This window comes from Corvus moneduloides, unplaced genomic scaffold (genome assembly GCF_009650955.1).
Source record: "Corvus moneduloides isolate bCorMon1 unplaced genomic scaffold, bCorMon1.pri scaffold_104_arrow_ctg1, whole genome shotgun sequence".
NCBI classification, from domain to species: Eukaryota; Metazoa; Chordata; class Aves; order Passeriformes; family Corvidae; genus Corvus; species Corvus moneduloides.
In genome coordinates, this window is record NW_022436874.1 from 135689 (window position 1) to 157029 (window position 21341).

The following is a 21341-nucleotide window of genomic DNA, read 5'->3' on the forward strand; positions in this document are numbered from 1 at the left end:
ATCCCCCCATTTCGGCGCAAGGCATTGTGGGATTTATCCCCCCAAACCCGCGGAGGATCATGGGATATATCCCCCCAAACGCGCGGGGGATCACGGGATTTATCCCCCCATTTCGCCGCAAAGCATTGTGGGATATATCCCCCCCAAACCCGCGGAGGATCATGGGATATATCCCCCCAAACGCGCAGAGGATCACGGGATTTATCCCCCCATTTCGGCGCAAAGGATTGTGGGATTTATCCCCCCCAAACCCGCGGAGGATCATGGGATATATCCCCCCAAACGCGCAGGGGATCACGGGATTTATCCCCCCATTTCAGCGCAAAGGATCATGGGATATGTCCCCCCCAAACGCGCGGAGGATCACGGGATTTATCCCCCCATTTCGGCGCAAGGCATTGTGGGATTTATCCCCCCAAACCCGAGGAGGATCATGGGATATATCCCCCCAAACGCGCGGGGGATCACGGGATTTATCCCCCCATTTCGCCGCAAAGCATTGTGGGATATATCCCCCCCAAACCCGCGGAGGATCATGGGATATATCCCCCCAAACGCGCAGAGGATCACGGGATTTATCCCCCCATTTCGGCGCAAAGCATTGTGGGATATATCCCCCCCAAACCCGCGGAGGATCATGGGATATATCCCTCCCCCCCCCCCGCCCCGCATTTTGGCGCAAAGGATTGTGGGATTTATCCCCCCAAACCCGAGGAGGATCATGGGATATATCCCCCCAAACGCGCGGGGGATCACGGGATTTATCCCCCCATTTCGCCGCAAAGGATCACGGGATTTATCCCCCCAATTTAGTCGCAAAGGTTGTGGGATTTATCCCCCCCAAACCCGCGGATAATCATGGGATTTATCCCCCAATTTGGCGCAAAGGATCACGGGATTTATCCCCCCCAAACGCGCGGAGGATCATGGGATATATCCCCCGAAACACGCGGAGGATCATGGGATTTATCCCCCCAGCCCCCCATTTTGGCGCAAGGCATTGTGGGATATATCCCCCCAAACGCGCGGGGGATCACGGGATTTATCCCCCCATTTCGCCGCAAAGCATTGTGGGATATATCCCCCCTCAAAGCCGCGGAGGATCATGGGATTTATCCCCCCAAACGCGCGGAGGATCACGGGTTTTATCCCCCCAGCCCCCCCATTTTGGCGCAAAGCATTGTGGGATATATCCCCCCAAACCCGAGGAGGATCATGGGATTTATACCCCCATTTCGGCGGAAAGGATTGTGGGATTTATCCCCCCCCAAACCCGCGGAGGATCACGGGATTTATCCCCCCATTTCGGCGCAAAGGATCATGGGATATGTCCCCCCCAAACCCGCGGAGGATCACGGGATTTATCCCCCCATTTCGGCGCAAAGGATTGTGGGATTTATCCCCCCAAACGCGCGGAGGATCACGGGATTTATCCCCCCCGCCCCCCCATTTTGGCGCAAAGCATTGTGGGATATATCCCCCCAAACCCGAGGAGGATCATGGGATTTATCCCCCCATTTCGGCGCAAGGCATTGTGGGATTTATCCCCCCAAACCGGCGGAGGATCATGGGATTTATCCCTCCCCCCCCCCCCCGCCCCGCATTTTGGCGCAAAGGATTGGGGGATATATCCCCCCCAAACCCGCGGAAGATCATGGGATATATCCCCCCAAACGCGCAGAGGATCACGGGATTTATCCCCCCATTTCGGCGCAAAGCATCGTGGGATTTATCCCCCCAAAACGCGCGGAGGATCATGGGATTTATCCCCCCCAAACGCGCGGAGGATCACGGGATTTATCCCCCCATTTCGGCGCAAGGCATTGTGGGATTTATCCCCCCAAACCCACGGAGGATCATGGGATATATCCCCCCAAACGCGCGGGGGATCACGGGATTTATCCCCCCATTTCGCCGCAAAGCATTGTGGGATATATCCCCCAAACCCGCGGAGGATCTTGGGATATATCCCCCCAAACGCGCAGAGGATCACGGGCTTTATCCCCCCATTTCGGCGCAAAGGATTGTGGGATTTATCCCCCCCAAACCCGCGGAGGATCACGGGATTTATCCCCCCATTTCGGCGCAAGGCATTGTGGGATATATCCCCCCCAAACCCGCGGAGGATCATGGGATATATCCCCCCCCCCCCCCCCCCCCGCCCCGCATTTTGGCGCAAAGGATTGGGGGATATATCCCCCCCAAACCCGCGGAAGATCATGGGATATATCCCCCCAAACGCGCAGAGGATCACGGGATTTATCCCCCCATTTCGGCGCAAAGCATCGCGGGATTTATCCCCCCCAAACGCGCGGAGGATCATGGGATTTATCCCCCCCCAAACGCGCGGAGGATCACGGGATTTATCCCCCCATTTCGGCGCAAGGCATTGTGGGATTTATCCCCCCAAACCCGCGGAGGATCATGGGATATATCCCCCCAAACGCGCGGGGGATCACGGGATTTATCCCCCCATTTCGCCGCAAAGGATCATGGGATTTATCCCCCCCCCGCGCATTTTGGCGCAAAGCATTGTGGGATATATCCCCCCCAAACGCGCGGAGGATCATGGGCTTTATCCCCCCCAAACCCGCAGAGGATCACGGGATTTATCTCCCCGATTTAGGCGCAAAGCATTGTGGGATTTATCCCCCAAACGCGCGGAGGATTGTGGGATTTATCCCCCCATTTCGGCGCAAAGCATTGTGGGATATATCCCCCCCAAACCCGCGGAGGATCATGGGATTTATCCCCCCAAACGCGCGGAGGATCATGGGATATATCCCCCCAAACGCGCGGGGGATCACGGGATTTATCCCCCCATTTCGGCGCAAAGGATTGTGGGATTTATCCTCCCAAACCCGCGGAGGATCGTGGGATATATCCCCCCAAACGCGCAGGGGATCACGGGATTTATCCCCGCATTTCAGCGCAAAGGATCATGGGATATATCCCCCCAAACGCGCGGGGGATCACGGGATTTATCCCCCCATTTCGCCGCAAAGCATTGTGGGATATATCCCCCCCAAACCCGCGGAGGATCATGGGATATATCCCCCCAAACGCGCAGAGGATCACGGGATTTATCCCCCCATTTCGGCGCAAAGGATCGTGGGATTTATCCCCCCCAAACGCGCAGAGGATCACGGGATTTATCTCCTCGATTTAGGCGCAAAGCATTGTGGGATTTATCCCCCCAAACGCGCGGAGGATTGTGGGATTTATCCCCCCATTTCGGCGCAAGGCATTGTGGGATTTATCCCCCCAAACCCGCGGAGGATCATGGGATTTATCCCCCCATTTCGGCGCAAGGCATTGTGGGATTTATCCCCCCCCAAACCCGCGGAGGATCACGGGATTTATCCCCCCATTTCGGCGCAAAGGATCATGGGATATATCCCCCCAAACGCGCAGAGGATCACGGGATTTATCCCCCCATTTCGGCGCAAAGGATTGTGGGATTTATCCCCCCAAACCCGCGGAGGATCATGGGATATATCCCCCCAAACGCGCGGGGGATCACGGGATTTATCCCCCCATTTCGCCGCAAAGCATTGTGGGATATATCCCCCCCAAACCCGCGGAGGATCATGGGATATATCCCCCCAAACGCGCAGAGGATCACGGGATTTATCTCCCCGATTTAGGCGCAAAGCATTGTGGGATTTATCCCCCCCAAACGCGCGGAGGATCACGGGATTTATCCCCCCATTTCGGCGCCAAGAATTGTGGGATTTATCCGCCCCCCAAACCCGCGGAGGATCGCGGGATTTATCCCCCCCGCCCCCCGCATTTTGGCGCAAAGCATTGTGGGATATATCCCCCCTCAAAGCCGCGGAGGATCATGGGATTTATCCCCCCAAACGCGCGGAGGATCACGGGTTTTATCCCCCCCCCACCCCCGCATTTTGGCGCAAAGCATTGTGGGATATATCCCCCCAAACCCGCGGAGGATCATGGGATATATCCCCCCAAACGCGCAGAGGATCACGGGATTTATCCCCCCATTTCGGCGCAAGGCATTGTGGGATTTATCCCCCCAAACCCGCGGAGGATCATGGGATATATCCCCCCAAACGCGCGGGGGATCACGGGATTTATCCCCCCATTTCGGCGCAAAGCATTGTGGGATATATCCCCCCCAAACCCGCGGAGGATCATGGGATATATCCCCCCAAACGCGCAGAGGATCACGGGATTTATCTCCCCGATTTAGGCGCAAAGCATTGTGGGATTTATCCCCCCCAAACGCGCGGAGGATCACGGGATTTATCCCCCCATTTCGGCGCCAAGAATTGTGGGATTTATCCGCCCCCCAAACCCGCGGAGGATCGCGGGATTTATCCCCCCCGCCCCCCGCATTTTGGCGCAAAGCATTGTGGGATATATCCCCCCTCAAAGCCGCGGAGGATCATGGGATTTATCCCCCCAAACGCGCGGAGGATCACGGGTTTTATCCCCCCCCCACCCCCGCATTTTGGCGCAAAGCATTGTGGGATATATCCCCCCAAACCCGAGGAGGCTCATGGGATTTATCCCCCCATTTCGGCGCAAAGGATTGTGGGATTTATCCCCCCCCAAACCCGCGGAGGATCACGGGATTTATCCCCCCATTTCGGCGCAAAGGATCATGGGATATGTCCCCCCCAAACGCGCGGAGGATCACGGGATTTATCGCCCAGATTTAGGCGCAAAGCATTGTGGGATTTATCCCCCCAAGCGCGCGGAGGATTGTGGGATTTATCCCCCCATTTCGGCGCAAAGCATTGTGGGATATATCCCCCCCAAACCCGCGGAGGATCATGGGATTTATCCCCCCAAAGGCGCGGTGGATCATGGGATTTATCCCCCCCCAAACGCGCGGAGGATCACGGGATTTATCCCCCCATTTCGGCGCAAGGCATTGTGGGATTTATCCCCCCAAACCCGCGGAGGATCATGGGATATATCCCCCGAAACGCGCAGAGGATCACGGGATTTATCCCCCCATTTCGGCGCAAAGGATCGTGGGATTTATCCCCCCCAAAACGCGCGGAGGATCATGGGCTTTATCCCCCCCAAACGCGCAGAGGATCACGGGATTTATCTCCCCGATTTAGGCGCAAAGCATTGTGGGATTTATCCCCCCCCCAAACCCGCGGAGGATCGCGGAATTTATCCCCCGGGCCCCCCGCATTTTGGCGCAAAGCATTGTGGGATATATCCCCCCTCAAAGCCGCGGAGGATCATGGGATTTATCCCCCCAAATGCGCGGAGGATCACGGGTTTTATCCCCCCCCGCCCCCCGCATTTTGGCGCAAAGCATTGTGGGATATATCCCCCCAAACCCGAGGAGGATCATGGGATTTATCCCCCCATTTCGGCGCAAAGGATTGTGGGATTTATCCCCCCCCAAACCCGTGGAGGATCACGGGATTTATCCCCCCATTTCGGCGCAAAGGATCATGGGATATGTCCCCCCCAAACGCGGGGAGGATCACGGGATATATCCCCCCATTTCGGCGCAAAGGATTGTGGGATTTATCCCCCCCCCCCAAACCCGCGGAGGATCGCGGGATTTATCCCCCCCGCCCCCCGCATTTTGGCGCAAAGCATTGTTGGATATATCCCCCCTCAAACCCGCGGAAGATCATGGGATATATCCCCCCAAACGCGCAGAGGATCACGGGATTTATCCCCCCATTTCGGCGCAAAGCATCGTGGGATTTATCCCCCCCAAACGCGCGGAGGATCATGGGATTTATCCCCCCCCAAACGCGCGGAGGATCACGGGATTTATCCCCCCATTTCGGCGCAAGGCATTGTGGGATTTATCCCCCCAAACCCGCGGAGGATCATGGGATATATCCCCCCAAACGCGCGGGGGATCACGGGATTTATCCCCCCCATTTCGCCGCAAAGCATTGTGGGATATATCCCCCAAACCCGCGGAGGATCATGGGATATATCCCCCCAAACGCGCAGAGGATCACGGGATTTATCCCCCCATTTCGGCGCAAAGGATTGTGGGATTTATCCCCCCCAAACCCGCGGAGGATCACGGGATTTATCCCCCCATTTCGGCGCAAGGCATCGTGGGATTTATCCCCCCAAACCCGCGGAGGATCATGGGATTTATCCCCCCATTTCGGCGCAAGGCATTGTGGGATTTATCCCCCCCCAAACCCGCGGAGGATCACGGGATTTATCCCCCCATTTCGGCGCAAAGGATCATGGGATATATCCCCCCAAACGCGCAGAGGATCACGGGATTTATCCCCCCATTTCGGCGCAAAGGATTGTGGGATTTATCCCCCCAAACCCGCGGAGGATCATGGGATATATCCCCCCAAACGCGCGGGGGATCACGGGATTTATCCCCCCATTTCGCCGCAAAGCATTGTGGGATATATCCCCCCCAAACCCGCGGAGGATCATGGGATATATCCCCCCAAACGCGCAGAGGATCACGGGATTTATCTCCCCGATTTAGGCGCAAAGCATTGTGGGATTTATCCCCCCCAAACGCGCGGAGGATCACGGGATTTATCCCCCCATTTCGGCGCCAAGAATTGTGGGATTTATCCGCCCCCCAAACCCGCGGAGGATCGCGGGATTTATCCCCCCCGCCCCCCGCATTTTGGCGCAAAGCATTGTGGGATATATCCCCCCTCAAAGCCGCGGAGGATCATGGGATTTATCCCCCCAAACGCGCGGAGGATCACGGGTTTTATCCCCCCCCCACCCCCGCATTTTGGCGCAAAGCATTGTGGGATATATCCCCCCAAACCCGAGGAGGCTCATGGGATTTATCCCCCCATTTCGGCGCAAAGGATTGTGGGATTTATCCCCCCCCAAACCCGCGGAGGATCACGGGATTTATCCCCCCATTTCGGCGCAAAGGATCATGGGATATGTCCCCCCCAAACGCGCGGAGGATCACGGGATTTATCGCCCCGATTTAGGCGCAAAGCATTGTGGGATTTATCCCCCCAAGCGCGCGGAGGATTGTGGGATTTATCCCCCCATTTCGGCGCAAAGCATTGTGGGATATATCCCCCCCAAACCCGCGGAGGATCATGGGATTTATCCCCCCAAAGGCGCGGTGGATCATGGGATTTATCCCCCCCCAAACGCGCGGAGGATCACGGGATTTATCCCCCCATTTCGGCGCAAGGCATTGTGGGATTTATCCCCCCAAACCCGCGGAGGATCATGGGATATATCCCCCGAAACGCGCAGAGGATCACGGGATTTATCCCCCCATTTCGGCGCAAAGGATCGTGGGATTTATCCCCCCCAAAACGCGCGGAGGATCATGGGCTTTATCCCCCCCAAACGCGCAGAGGATCACGGGATTTATCTCCCCGATTTAGGCGCAAAGCATTGTGGGATTTATCCCCCCCCCAAACCCGCGGAGGATCGCGGAATTTATCCCCCGGGCCCCCCGCATTTTGGCGCAAAGCATTGTGGGATATATCCCCCCTCAAAGCCGCGGAGGATCATGGGATTTATCCCCCCAAATGCGCGGAGGATCACGGGTTTTATCCCCCCCCCGCCCCCCGCATTTTGGCGCAAAGCATTGTGGGATATATCCCCCCAAACCCGAGGAGGATCATGGGATTTATCCCCCCATTTCGGCGCAAAGGATTGTGGGATTTATCCCCCCCCAAACCCGTGGAGGATCACGGGATTTATCCCCCCATTTCGGCGCAAAGGATCATGGGATATGTCCCCCCCAAACGCGCGGAGGATCACGGGATATATCCCCCCATTTCGGCGCAAAGGATTGTGGGATTTATCCCCCCCCCCCAAACCCGCGGAGGATCGCGGGATTTATCCCCCCCGCCCCCCGCATTTTGGCGCAAAGCATTGTTGGATATATCCCCCCTCAAACCCGCGGAAGATCATGGGATATATCCCCCCAAACGCGCAGAGGATCACGGGATTTATCCCCCCATTTCGGCGCAAAGCATCGTGGGATTTATCCCCCCCAAACGCGCGGAGGATCATGGGATTTATCCCCCCCCAAACGCGCGGAGGATCACGGGATTTATCCCCCCATTTCGGCGCAAGGCATTGTGGGATTTATCCCCCCAAACCCGCGGAGGATCATGGGATATATCCCCCCAAACGCGCGGGGGATCACGGGATTTATCCCCCCCATTTCGCCGCAAAGCATTGTGGGATATATCCCCCAAACCCGCGGAGGATCATGGGATATATCCCCCCAAACGCGCAGAGGATCACGGGATTTATCCCCCCATTTCGGCGCAAAGGATTGTGGGATTTATCCCCCCCAAACCCGCGGAGGATCACGGGATTTATCCCCCCATTTCGGCGCAAGGCATCGTGGGATTTATCCCCCCAAACGCGCGGAGGATCATGGGATATATCCCCCCAAACGCGCGGGGGATCATGGGATATATCCCCCCATTTCGCCGCAAAGCATTGTGGGATATATCCCCCCCAAACCCGCGGAGGATCATGGGATATATCCCCCCCCCCCCCCCCCCGCCCCGCATTTTGGCGCAAAGGATTGGGGGATATATCCCTCCCAAACCCGCGGAAGATCATGGAATATATCCCCCCGAACGCGCAGAGGATCACGGGATTTATCCCCCCATTTCGGCGCAAAGCATCGTGGGATTTATCCCCCCCAAACGCGCGGAGGATCATGGGATTTATCCCCCCCCAAACGCGCGGAGGATCACGGGATTTATCCCCCCATTTCGGCGCAAGGCATTGTGGGATTTATCCCCCCAAACCCGCGGAGGATCATGGGATATATCCCCCCAAACGCGCGGGGGATCACGGGATTTATCCCCCCATTTCGCCGCAAAGCATTGTGGGATATATCCCCCCCAAACCCGCGGAGGATCATGGGATATATCCCCCCAAACGCGCAGAGGATCACGGGATTTATCCCCCCATTTCGGCGCAAAGGATTGTGGGATTTATCCCCCCCAAACCCGCGGAGGATCATGGGATATATCCCCCCAAACGCGCAGGGGATCACGGGATTTATCCCCCCATTTCAGCGCAAAGGATCATGGGATATGTCCCCCCCAAACGCGCGGAGGATCACGGGATTTATCCCCCCATTTCGGCGCAAGGCATTGTGGGATTTATCCCCCCAAACCCGCGGAGGATCATGGGATATATCCCCCCAAACGCGCGGGGGATCACGGGATTTATCCCCCCATTTCGCCGCAAAGCATTGTGGGATATATCCCCCCAAACCCGCGGAGGATCATAGGATATATCCCCCCAAACGCGCAGAGGATCACGGGATTTATCCCCCCATTTCGGCGCAAAGGATCGTGGGATTTATCCCCCCCAAACGCGCGGAGGATCATGGGCTTTATCCCCCCCAAACGCGCAGAGGATCACGGGATTTATCTCCCCGATTTAGGCGCAAAGCATTGTGGGATTTATCCCCCCCAAACGCGCGGAGGATCACGGGATTTATCCCCCCATTTCGGCGCCAAGGATTGTGGGATTTATCCCCCCCCCAAACCCGCGGAGGATCGCGGGATTTATCCCCCCCGCCCCCCGCATTTTGGCGCAAAGCATTGTGGGATATATCCCCCCTCAAAGCCGCGGAGGATCATGGGATTTATCCCCCCAAACGCGCGGAGGAGCACGGGTTTTATCCCCCCCCGCCCCCCGCATTTTGGCGCAAAGCATTGTGGGATATATCCCCCCAAACCCGAGGAGGCTCATGGGATTTATCCCCCCATTTCGGCGCAAAGGATTGTGGGATTTATCCCCCCCCAAACCCGCGGAGGATCACGGGATTTATCCCCCCATTTCGGCGCAAAGGATCATGGGATATGTCCCCCCCAAACGCGCGGAGGATCACGGGATTTATCGCCCCGATTTAGGCGCAAAGCATTGTGGGATTTATCCCCCCAAACGCGCGGAGGATTGTGGGATTTATCCCCCCATTTCGGCGCAAAGCATTGTGGGATATATCCCCCCCAAACCCGCGGAGGATCATGGGATTTATCCCCCCAAAGGCGCGGTGGATCATGGGATTTATCCCCCCCCAAACGCGCGGAGGATCACGGGATTTATCCCCCCATTTCGGCGCAAGGCATTGTGGGATTTATCCCCCCATACCCGCGGAGGATCATGGGATATATCCCCCCAAACGCGCAGAGGATCACGGGATTTATCCCCCCATTTCGGCGCAAAGGATCGTGGGATTTATCCCCCCCAAAACGCGCGGAGGATCATGGGCTTTATCCCCCCCAAACGCGCAGAGGATCACGGGATTTATCTCCCCGATTTAGGCGCAAAGCATTGTGGGATTTATCCCCCCCCCAAACCCGCGGAGGATCGCGGAATTTATCCCCCCCGCCCCCCGCATTTTGGCGCAAAGCATTGTGGGATATATCCCCCCTCAAAGCCGCGGAGGATCATGGGATTTATCCCCCCAAACGCGCGGAGGATCACGGGTTTTATCCCCCCCCGCCCCCCGCATTTTGGCGCAAAGCATTGTGGGATATATCCCCCCAAACCCGAGGAGGATCATGGGATTTATCCCCCCATTTCGGCGCAAAGGATTGTGGGATTTATCCCCCCCCAAACCCGCGGAGGATCACGGGATTTATCCCCCCATTTCGGCGCAAAGGATCATGGGATATGTCCCCCCCAAACGCGCGGAGGATCACGGGATATATCCCCCCATTTCGGCGCAAAGGATTGTGGGATTTATCCCCCCCCCCAAACCCGCGGAGGATCGCGGGATTTATCCCCCCCGCCCCCCGCATTTTGGCGCAAAGCATTGTTGGATATATCCCCCCTCAAACCCGCGGAGGATCATGGGATTTATCCCCCCAAACGCGCGGAGGATCCCGGGATTTATCCCCCCCGCCCCCCCATTTTGGCGCAAAGCATTGTGGGATATATCCCCCCCAAACCCGAACAGGATCATGGGATTTATCCCCCCATTTCGGCGCAAGGCATTGTGGGATTTATCCCCCCAAACCGGCGGAGGATCATGGGATTTATCCCTCCCCCCCCCGCCCGCCCCGCATTTTGGCGCAAAGGATTGGGGGATATATCCCCCCCAAACCCGCGGAAGATCATGGGATATATCCCCCCAAACGCGCAGAGGATCACGGGATTTATCCCCCCATTTCGGCGCAAAGCATCGTGGGATTTATCCCCCCCAAACGCGCGGAGGATCATGGGATTTATCCCCCCCCAAACGCGCGGAGGATCACGGGATTTATCCCCCCATTTCGGCGCAAGGCATTGTGGGATTTATCCCCCCAAACCCGCGGAGGATCATGGGATATATCCCCCCAAACGCGCGGGGGATCACGGGATTTATCCCCCCATTTCGCCGCAAAGCATTGTGGGATATATCCCCCCCAAACCCGCGGAGGATCATGGGATATATCCCCCCAAACGCGCAGAGGATCACGGGATTTATCCCCCCATTTCGGCGCAAAGGATCGTGGGATTTATCCCCCCCAAACGCGCAGAGGATCACGGGATTTATCTCCCCGATTTAGGCGCAAAGCATTGTGGGATTTATCCCCCCAAACGCGCGGAGGATTGTGGGATTTATCCCCCCATTTCGGCGCAAGGCATTGTGGGATTTATCCCCCCAAACCCGCGGAGGATCATGGGATTTATCCCCCCATTTCGGCGCAAGGCATTGTGGGATTTATCCCCCCCCAAACCCGCGGAGGATCACGGGATTTATCCCCCCATTTCGGCGCAAAGGATCATGGGATATATCCCCCCAAACGCGCAGAGGATCACGGGATTTATCCCCCCATTTCGGCGCAAAGGATTGTGGGATTTATCCCCCCCAAACCCGCGGAGGATCATGGGATATATCCCCCCAAACGCGCAGGGGATCACGGGATTTATCCCCCCATTTCAGCGCAAAGGATCATGGGATATGTCCCCCCCAAACGCGCGGAGGATCACGGGATTTATCCCCCCATTTCGGCGCAAGGCATTGTGGGATTTATCCCCCCAAACCCGCGGAGGATCATGGGATATATCCCCCCAAACGCGCGGGGGATCACGGGATTTATCCCCCCATTTCGCCGCAAAGCATTGTGGGATATATCCCCCCCAAACCCGCGGAGGATCATGGGATATATCCCCCCAAACGCGCAGAGGATCACGGGATTTATCCCCCCATTTCGGCGCAAAGGATCGTGGGATTTATCCCCCCCAAACGCGCAGAGGATCACGGGATTTATCTCCCCGATTTAGGCGCAAAGCATTGTGGGATTTATCCCCCCAAACGCGCGGAGGATTGTGGGATTTATCCCCCCATTTCGGCGCAAGGCATTGTGGGATTTATCCCCCCCAAAACCCTCGAAGGATCACGGGATTTATCCCCCCATTTCGGCGCAAAGGATCATGGGATATGTCCTCCCCGAACGCGCGGAGGATCACGGGATTTATCCCCCCATTTCGCCGCAAAGCATTGTGGGATATATCCCCCCAAACCCGCGGAGGATCATGGGATATATCCCCCCAAACGCGCAGAGGATCACGGGATTTATCTCCCCGATTTAGGCGCAAAGCATTGTGGGATTTATCCCCCCCAAACGCGCGGAGGATCACGGGATTTATCCCCCCATTTCGGCGCCAAGGATTGTGGGATTTATCCCCCCCCCAAACCCGCGGAGGATCGCGGGATTTATCCCCCCCGCCCCCCGCATTTTGGCGCAAAGCATTGTGGGATATATCCCCCCTCAAAGCCGCGGAGGATCACGGGATTTATCCCCCCATTTCGGCGCAAAGGATCATGGGATATATCCCCCCAAACGCGCAGAGGATCACGGGATTTATCCCCCCATTTCGGCGCAAAGGATTGTGGGATTTATCCCCCCCAAACCCGCGGAGGATCATGGGATATATCCCCCCAAACGCGCAGGGGATCACGGGATTTATCCCCCCATTTCGCCGCAAAGCATTGTGGGATATATCCCCCCCAAACCCGCGGAGGATCATGGGATATATCCCCCCAAACGCGCAGAGGATCACGGGATTTATCCCCCCATTTCGGCGCAAAGGATCGTGGGATTTATCCCCCCCAAACGCGCAGAGGATCACGGGATTTATCTCCCCGATTTAGGCGCAAAGCATTGTGGGATTTATCCCCCCAAACGCGCGGAGGATTGTGGGATTTATCCCCCCATTTCGGCGCAAGGCATTGTGGGATTTATCCCCCCCAAAACCCTCGAAGGATCACGGGATTTATCCCCCCATTTCGGCGCAAAGGATCATGGGATATGTCCTTCCCGAACGCGCGGAGGATCACGGGATTTATCCCCCCATTTCGCCGCAAAGCATTGTGGGATATATCCCCCCAAACCCGCGGAGGATCATGGGATATATCCCCCCAAACGCGCAGAGGATCACGGGATTTATCTCCCCGATTTAGGCGCAAAGCATTGTGGGATTTATCCCCCCCAAACGCGCGGAGGATCACGGGATTTATCCCCCCATTTCGGCGCCAAGGATTGTGGGATTTATCCCCCCCCCAAACCCGCGGAGGATCGCGGGATTTATCCCCCCCGCCCCCCGCATTTTGGCGCAAAGCATTGTGGGATATATCCCCCCTCAAAGCCGCGGAGGATCATGGGATTTATCCCCCCAAACGCGCGGAGGATCACGGGTTTTATCCCCCCCCGCCCCCCCCATTTTGGCGCAAAGCATTGTGGGATATATCCCCCCAAACCCGAGGAGGATCATGGGATTTATCCCCCCATTTCGGCGCAAAGGATTGTGGGATTTATCCCCCCCCAAACCCGCGGAGGATCACGGGATTTATCCCCCCATTTCGGCGCAAAGGATCATGGGATATGTCCCCCCCAAACGCGCGGAGGATCACGGGATATATCCCCCCATTTCGGCGCAAAGGATTGTGGGATTTATCCCCCCCCCCAAACCCGCGGAGGATCGCGGGATTTATCCACCCCGCCCCCCGCATTTTGGCGCAAAGCATTGTGGGATATATCCCCCTTCAAACCCGCGGAGGATCATGGGATTTATCCCCCCAAACGCGCGGAGGATCACGGGATTTATCCCCCCCGCCCCCCCATTTTGGCGCAAAGCATTGTGGGATATATCCCCCCAAACCCGAAGAGGATCATGGGATTTATCCCCCCATTTCGGCGCAAGGCATTGTGGGATTTATCCCCCCAAACCGGCGGAGGATCATGGGATTTATCCCTCCCCCCCCCGCCCGCCCCGCATTTTGGCGCAAAGGATTGGGGGATATATCCCCCCCAAACCCGCGGAAGATCATGGGATATATCCCCCCAAACGCGCAGAGGATCACGGGATTTATCCCCCCATTTCGGCGCAAAGCATCGTGGGATTTATCCCCCCCAAACGCGCGGAGGATCATGGGATTTATCCCCCCCCAAACGCGCGGAGGATCACGGGATTTATCCCCCCATTTCGGCGCAAGGCATTGTGGGATATATCCCCCCAAACCCGCGGAGGATCATGGGATATATCCCCCCAAACGCGCGGGGGATCACGGGATTTATCCCCCCATTTCGCCGCAAAGCATTGTGGGATATATCCCCCCCAAACCCGCGGAGGATCATGGGATATATCCCCCCAAACGCGCAGAGGATCACGGGATTTATCCCCCCATTTCGGCGCAAAGGATTGTGGGATTTATCCCCCCCAAACCCGCGGAGGATCATGGGATATATCCCCCCAAACGCGCAGGGGATCACGGGATTTATCCCCCCATTTCAGCGCAAAGGATCATGGGATATGTCCCCCCCAAACGCGCGGAGGATCACGGGATTTATCCCCCCATTTCGGCGCAAGGCATTGTGGGATATATCCCCCCCAAACGCGTGGGGGATCATGGGATTTATCCCCCCATTTCGCCGCAAAGCATTGTGGGATATATCCCCCCCAAACCCGCGGAGGATCATGGGATATATCCCCCCAAACGCGCAGAGGATCACGGGATTTATCCCCCCATTTCGGCGCAAAGGATCGTGGGATTTATCCCCCCCAAACGCGCAGAGGATCACGGGATTTATCTCCCCGATTTAGGCGCAAAGCATTGTGGGATTTATCCCCCCAAACGCGCGGAGGATTGTGGGATTTATCCCCCCATTTCGGCGCAAGGCATTGTGGGATTTATCCCCCCAAACCCGCGGAGGATCATGGGATTTATCCCCCCATTTCGGCGCAAGGCATTGTGGGATTTATCCCCCCCCCAAACCCGCGGAGGATCACGGGATTTATCCCCCCATTTCGGCGCAAAGGATCATGGGATATGTCCCCCCCAAACGCGCGGAGGATCACGGGATTTATCCCCCCATTTCGGCGCAAGGCATTGTGGGATTTATCCCCCCAAACCCGCGGAGGATCATGGGATTTATCCCCCCATTTCGGCGCAAGGCATTGTGGGATTTATCCCCCCCCAAACCCGCGGAGGATCACGGGATTTATCCCCCCATTTCGGCGCAAAGGATCATGGGATATGTCCCCCCCAAACGCGCGGAGGATCACGGGATTTATCCCCCCATTTCGGCGCCAAGGATTGTGGGATTTATCCCCCCTCAAACCCGAGGAGGATCGCGGGATTTATCCCCCCCGCCCCCCGCATTTTGGCGCAAAGCATTGTGGGATATATCCCCCCTCAAAGCCGCGGAGGATCATGGGATTTATCCCCCCAAACGCGCGGAGGATCACGGGATTTATCCCCCCAGCCCCCCCATTTTGGCGCAAAGCATTGTGGGATATATCCCCCCAAACCCGAGGAGGATCATGGGATTTATCCCCCCATTTCGGCGCAAGGCATTGTGGGATTTATCCCCCCAAACCGGCGGAGGATCATGGGATTTATCCCTCCCCCCCCCGCCCGCCCCGCATTTTGGCGCAAAGGATTGGGGATATATCCCCCCCAAACCCGCGGAAGATCATGGGATATATCCCCCCAAACGCGCAGAGGATCACGGGATTTATCCCCCCATTTCGGCGCAAAGCATCGTGGGATTTATCCCCCCCAAACGCGCGGAGGATCATGGGATTTATCCCCCCCCAAACGCGCGGAGGATCACGGGATTTATCCCCCCATTTCGGCGCAAGGCATTGTGGGATTTATCCCCCCCAAACGCGCGGAGGATCACGGGATTTATCCCCCCATTTCGGCGCCAAGGATTGTGGGATTTATCCCCCCCCCAAACCCGGGGAGGATCGCGGGATTTATCCCCCCCGCCCCCCGCATTTTGGCGCAAAGCATTGTGTAATATATCCCCCCTCAAAGCCGCGGAGGATCATGGGATTTATCCCCCCAAACGCGCGGAGGATCACGGGTTTTATCTCCCCCCGCCCCCCGCATTTTGGCGCAAAGCATTGTGGGATATATCCCCCCAAACCCGAGGAGGCTCATGGGATTTATCCCCCCATTTCGGCGCAAAGGATTGTGGGATTTATCCCCCCCCAAACCCGCGGAGGATCACGGGATTTATCCCCCCATTTCGGCGCAAAGGATCATGGGATATGTCCCCCCCAAACGCGCGGAGGATCACGGGATTTATCGCCCCGATTTAGGCGCAAAGCATTGTGGGATTTATCCCCCCAAACGCGCGGAGGATTGTGGGATTTATCCCCCCATTTCGGCGCAAAGCATTGTGGGATATATCCCCCCCAAACCCGCGGAGGATCATGGGATTTATCCCCCCAAAGGCGCGGTGGATCATGGGATTTATCCCCCCCCAAACGCGCGGAGGATCACGGGATTTATCCCCCCATTTCGGCGCAAGGCATTGTGGGATTTATCCCCCCAAACCCGCGGAGGATCATGGGATATATCCCCGCAAACGCGCAGAGGATCACGGGATTTATCTCCCCGATTTAGGCGCAAAGCATTGTGGGATTTATCCCCCCCCCAAACCCGCGGAGGATCGCGGAATTTATCCCCCCCGCCCCCCGCATTTTGGCGCAAAGCATTGTGGGATTTATCCCCCCAAACCGGCGGAGGATCATGGGATTTATCCCTCCCCCCCCCGCCCGCCCCGCATTTTGGCGCAAAGGATTGGGGGATATATCCCCCCCAAACCCGCGGAAGATCATGGGATATATCCCCCCAAACGCGCAGAGGATCACGGGATTTATCCCCCCATTTCGGCGCAAAGCATCGTGGGATTTATCCCCCCCAAACGCGCGGAGGATCATGGGATTTATCCCCCCCCAAACGCGCGGAGGATCACGGGATTTATCCCCCCATTTCGGCGCAAGGCATTGTGGGATTTATCCCCCCAAACCGGCGGAGGATCATGGGATTTATCCCTCCCCCCCCCGCCCGCCCCGCATTTTGGCGCAAAGGATTGGGGGATATATCCCCCCCAAACCCGCGGAAGATCATGGGATATATCCCCCCAAACGCGCAGAGGATCACGGGATTTATCCCCCCATTTCGGCGCAAAGGATTGTGGGATTTATCCCCCCCAAACCCGCGGAGGATCATGGGATTTATCCCCCCCCAAACGCGCGGAGGATCACGGGATTTATCCCCCCATTTCGGCGCAAGGCATTGTGGGATTTATCCCCCCAAACCCGCGGAGGATCATGGGATATATCCCCCCAAACGCGCGGGGGATCACGGGATTTATCCCCCCATTTCGCCGCAAAGCATTGTGGGATATATCCCCCCCAAACCCGCGGAGGATCATGGGATATATCCCCCCAAACGCGCAGAGGATCACGGGATTTATCCCCCCATTTCGGCGCAAAGGATTGTGGGATTTATCCCCCCCAAACCCGCGGAGGATCATGGGATATATCCCCCCAAACGCGCAGGGGATCACGGGATTTATCCCCCCATTTCAGCGCAAAGGATCATGGGATATGTCCCCCCCAAACGCGCGGAGGATCACGGGATTTATCCCCCCATTTCGGCGCAAGGCATTGTGGGATTTATCCCCCCAAACCCGCGGAGGATCATGGGATATATCCCCCCAAACGCGCAGAGGATCACGGGATTTATCCCCCCATTTCGGCGCAAAGGATCGTGGGATTTATCCCCCCCAAACGCGCAGAGGATCACGGGATTTATCTCCCCGATTTAGGCGCAAAGCATTGTGGGATTTATCCCCCCAAACGCGCGGAGGATTGTGGGATTTATCCCCCCATTTCGGCGCAAGGCATTGTGGGATTTATCCCCCCAAACCCGCGGAGGATCATGGGATTTATCCCCCCATTTCGGCGCAAGGCATTGTGGGATTTATCCCCCCCCAAACGCGCGGAGGATCACGGGATTTATCCCCCCATTTCGGCGCAAAGGATCATGGGATATGTCCCCCCCAAACGCGCGGAGGATCACGGGATTTATCCCCCCATTTCGGCGCAAAGGATTGTGGGATTTATCCCCCCTCAAAAGGATCGCGGGATTTATCCCCCCCGCCCCCCGCATTTTGGCGCAAAGCATTGTGGGATATATCCCCCCTCAAAGCCGCGGAGGATCATGGGATTTATCCCCCCAAACGCGCAGAGGATCACGGGATTTATCCCCCCCGCCCCCCCATTTTGGCGCAAAGCATTGTGGGATATATCCCCCCAAACCCGAGGAGGATCATGGGATTTATCCCCCCATTTCGGCGCAAGGCATTGTGGGATTTATCCCCCCAAACCGGCGGAGGATCATGGGATTTATCCCTCCCCCCCCCCCCCGCCCCGCATTTTGGCGCAAAGGATTGGGGGATATATCCCCCCCAAACCCGCGGAAGATCATGGGATATATCCCCCCAAACGCGCAGAGGATCACGGGATTTATCCCCCCATTTCGGCGCAAAGCATCGTGGGATTTATCCCCCCCAAACGCGCGGAGGATCATGGGATTTATCCCCCCCCAAACGCGCGGAGGATCACGGGATTTATCCCCCCATTTCGGCGCAAGGCATTGTGGGATTTATCCCCCCAAACCCGCGGAGGATCATGGGATATATCCCCCCAAACGCGCGGGGGATCACGGGATTTATCCCCCCCATTTCGCCGCAAAGCATTGTGGGATATATCCCCCAAACCCGCGGAGGATCATGGGATATATCCCCCCAAACGCGCAGAGGATCACGGGATTTATCCCCCCATTTCGGCGCAAAGGATTGTGGGATTTATCCCCCCAAACCCGCAGAGGATCACGGGATTTATCCCCCCATTTCGGCGCAAGGCATTGTGGGATTTATCCCCCCAAACGCGCGGAGGATCATGGGATATATTCCCCCAAACGCGCGGGGGATCACGGGATTTATCCCCCCATTTCGCCGCAAAGCATTGTGGGATATATCCCCCCCAAACCCGCGGAGGATCATGGGATATATCCCTCCCCCCCCCCCCCCCGCCCCGCATTTTGGCGCAAAGGATTGGGGGATATATCCCTCCCAAACCCGCGGAAGATCATGGGATATATCCCCCCGAACGCGCAGAGGATCACGGGATTTATCCCCCCATTTCGGCGCAAAGCATCGTGGGATTTATCCCCCCCAAACGCGCGGAGGATCATGGGATTTATCCCCCCCCAAACGCGCGGAGGATCACGGGATTTATCCCCCCATTTCGGCGCAAGGCATTGTGGGATTTATCCCCCCAAACCCGCGGAGGATCATGGGATATATCCCCCCAAACGCGCGGGGGATCACGGGATTTATCCCCCCATTTCGCCGCAAAGGATCGTGGGATTTATCCCCCCCAAAACGCGCGGAGGATCATGGGCTTTATCCCCCCCAAACGCGCAGAGGATCACGGGATTTATCTCCCCGATTTAGGCGCAAAGCATTGTGGGATTTATCCCCCCAAACCCGCGGAGGATCATGGGATATATCCCCCCAAACGCGCGGGGGATCACGGGATTTATCCCCCCATTTCGCCGCAAAGCATTGTGGGATATATCCCCCCCAAACCCGCGGAGGATCATGGGATATATCCCCCCAAACGCGCAGAGGATCACGGGATTTATCCCCCCATTTCGGCGCAAAGGATTGTGGGATTTATCCCCCCCAAACCCGCGGAGGATCATGGGATATATCCCCCCAAACGCGCAGGGGATCACGGGATTTATCCCCCCATTTCAGCGCAAAGGATCATGGGATATGTCCCCCCCAAACGCGCGGAGGATCACGGGATTTATCCCCCCATTTCGGCGCAAGGCATTGTGGGATTTATCCCCCCAAACCCGCGGAGGATCATGGGATATATCCCCCCAAACGCGCGGGGGATCACGGGATTTATCCCCCCATTTCGCCGCAAAGCATTGTGGGATATATCCCCCCCAAACCCGCGGAGGATCATGGGATATATCCCCCCAAACGCGCAGAGGATCACGGGATTTATCCCCCCATTTCGGCGCAAAGGATCGTGGGATTTATCCCCCCCAAACGCGCAGAGGATCACGGGATTTATCTCCCCGATTTAGGCGCAAAGCATTGTGGGATTTGTCCCCCCAAACGCGCGGAGGATTGTGGGATTTATCCCCCCATTTCGGCGCAAGGCATTGTGGGATTTATCCCCCCAAACCCGCGGAGGATCATGGGATTTATCCCCCCATTTCGGCGCAAGGCATTGTGGGATTTATCCCCCCCCAAACCCGCGGAGGATCACGGGATTTATCCCCCCATTTCGGCGCAAAGGATCATGGGATATGTCCCCCCCAAACGCGCGGAGGATCACGGGATTTATCCCCCCATTTCGGCGCAAAGGATTGTGGGATTTATCCCCCCTCAAACCCGAGGAGGATCGCGGGATTTATCCCCCCCGCCCCCCGCATTTTGGCGCAAAGCATTGTGGGATATATCCCCCCTCAAAGCCGCGGAGGATCATGGGATTTATCCCCCCAAACGCGCGGAGGATCACGGGATTTATCCCCCCCGCCCCCCCATTTTGGCGCAAAGCATTGTGGGATATATCCCCCCAAACCCGAGGAGGATCATGGGATTTATCCCCCCATTTCGGCGCAAGGCATTGTGGGATTTATCCCCCCAAACCGGCGGAGGATCATGGGATTTATCCCTCCCCCCCCCCCCCGCCCCGCATTTTGGCGCAAAGGATTGGGGGATATATCCCCCCCAAACCCGCGGAAGATCATGGGATATATCCCCCCAAACGCGCGGGGGATCACGGGATTTATCCCCCCCATTTCGCCGCAAAGCATTGTGGGATATATCCCCCAAACCCGCGGAGGATCATGGGATATATCCCCCCAAACGCGCAGAGGATCACGGGATTTATCCCCCCATTTCGGCGCAAAGGATTGTGGGATTTATCCCCCCAAACCCGCAGAGGATCACGGGATTTATCCCCCCATTTCGGCGCAAGGCATTGTGGGATTTATCCCCCCAAACGCGCGGAGG